A 2,545-nucleotide genomic window follows, 5' to 3' on the forward strand; every position below is an offset into this window, starting at 1 on the left:
AAAGGAAACTAAAGAACGCCACACCCTTTGCACGAATGTATTACCTTCAGCTATTCCCTTACGCTGAATCCCACGTCCGTCAGAATTTATATTTGCAGAAAAATGCATTATTAACCAGTCTGAAAAGTTTGCTCTCTATTACGGGTCCGGCGAGAGGAAGCGAACCGGACATCGTCTGCCTTTTCCCGAGACGAGGGACGAGGATCTTGTTGCGCTCGGTGAATGGGATGTATACATACATAAGTATATATATATATATATATATATATATATATATATATATATATATAGAGAGAGAGAGAGAGAGAGAGAGAGAGAGAGAGAGAGAAAGAGAGAGCAGGATTGTTTTTCTTTACAGCCTCACTATCTACCACACAATAAACATTCCACTCGGCACAACCTTTTATGAACGCAGACATTCTTTACCACACCAATATCAACCTGGCACTACACTCGCCATCCGTCACACAGTAACCCATAATGCCACCAAACGCTCGTTACTGTTATATTCCCTATGGTATTTTTACAACCTCTCCCCACAGGAGTTGCTTCTATAAGCAGCTTCCCACTATCCGCACCCTCTGCCACACACTAAACACCACATTCCACCGCAGTGCCCTCTTGCGGCGAAGAGAAACACTGATCATACTTTTCCCCCATGCCCTTGATGAGCATCGCTATGTTATCCTCACCGAACACGGCTTTCCTTCCGCTGTAATTAATCCCGGAATGCAATAAATCTCCTCTGTGACTGTAATTACCACGGGCTGAAGCGAGCACACTGACTTATATAAAGAGGGCACGCAATGACATGTTTACATTTTAAAGCTGAATAATTCTGTCCGCAGTTTTATATTTTCATAGCAATGATGATGGTAGGAATGATAATATATGAAAATGCGAAAACTTCACATAACTCCTTCCTGCCAGGAAACTGGTGACTACTCGATTGACTGAAGCCATTGAAGGGCGACATCGACTGAACCCGCTTACGCTCTCGCCCTATCTCCTCGTTTCGTCCATAACACTGACAGACGCACGTGAGTAATCCGAACGGAACTCACCCGAATCTATCCCACAGGTGGTCAGTTTTCTTGAGCTGATTGGGAGGCGAGGCGACGTGGGCGACCCCCCTCCAAGTGGCTCCCTCCGAAAGGGTCTGATTGCGGGTGTAATGACTCGTTCTGACTCCTCGGTTACTCCTTGGCTGACGGTAGGATGGTCGAGGGCATCGCTGACCGTCGAAGGTTCGCTTTCTGGAAAGACGGCAAAAGTGAAGTAACAATAAGGACGATGGTAATGATGTTCCCTCTCTCTCTTTCTCACTCACTCGATCTTTTCCTCTGGTTCTGTCTCTCCTTTCCATTTTCCTTCAATTTGATAACAAACAGACATAAAGGATGAAATCTATGGCACAATGCTGATTCAAACCGTGGGTTATGTCAACAAACAGACTATGTAGTTGCGTGTTTTTAAGCTGATGTATTGCATGACGTTGAGCCAACTCGAAGAAGTATACATTGACAGAAAACACAGACTAGCATCCATAGTTTCCCTTTCCATTCAGTTTCCTTTTATTTGTAACAGAACTAACCATTGCTATTCTTTTTTTTCCATTTATTTTGTTTCAGTTGAATAACCTTCCAACTCGAGAGGAAGGGAAAATACAAACCAACCGCTTTTAACAATAGTACTTGCAGAAAAAATCTTCAGCCTAGGCATTCAAATAAAAGCTTTGGTGTTTTATGGCCTTTATAAGAGAAGGCGAAATAAAAGTACGTTGTTCTCGCTTCTGTGTTTGCACTTGATTCTGTCGAAAGATTACGGAATTGAAAGAAGAGTAAACTCCTTTTCAAAGTTGACGTAGGGATCTGCTGAAAAGTCTTCTTGAATAAAGATTCCTTTAGTGTGGCTGTAAATCACCAAAAACAAGATTCTTTTCTTGCTTTGTTGTTGTAGCGTTTGCGAGACTCTTTATCTTTGTGAAGACGATGATGGCGATGGCAGTGATTGATATTAGCGTTAGAACTATGTTCACTCTTGTTATCACTTACATTATCCTCATCACAGTATTAGAGATTATAGACGGAATAAATAAGCAGCTCTGTCCATATAAATGAAGAAAAATCCCATCGTCACAACCGCAGCGCAACGCGACAAGAGCATAACTCTGCAATGGCTGTTTGCAACTTCCCCAATTCCGTCTCTCGCTGAGACAGAATCTCAGTAAAATCTTTTCCACACTCGTTCTCACGTGTGGAAGGACCGGCAAGAGGCAGAGGCCGCGCTTCCCATGTTCCTGTGACGCGCAGATGCAGGCAACCGGATCCTTCCTCTGATCCTTCCATCTGAACGGCAACAGCAGACGGTCGTTCAGTCATGTTGGATCGCCTGGTTTGGCTGAACTCCGCCGTCCGTTGCTCGTGGCGTTTCCCGCTCTGCGGAGATGACGCGAATATTTGATCAGTTTTGCTGAGAGAGAAGAGAGAGAAAGAGAGAGAGAGAGAGAGAGAGAGAGAGAGAGAGAAAGAGAGAGTGAATATGA

Source organism: Penaeus japonicus, unplaced genomic scaffold (genome assembly GCF_977035675.1).
Source record: "Penaeus japonicus unplaced genomic scaffold, GWHDUDI00000001_assembly GWHDUDI00000007, whole genome shotgun sequence".
NCBI lineage: Eukaryota > Metazoa > Arthropoda > Malacostraca > Decapoda > Penaeidae > Penaeus > Penaeus japonicus.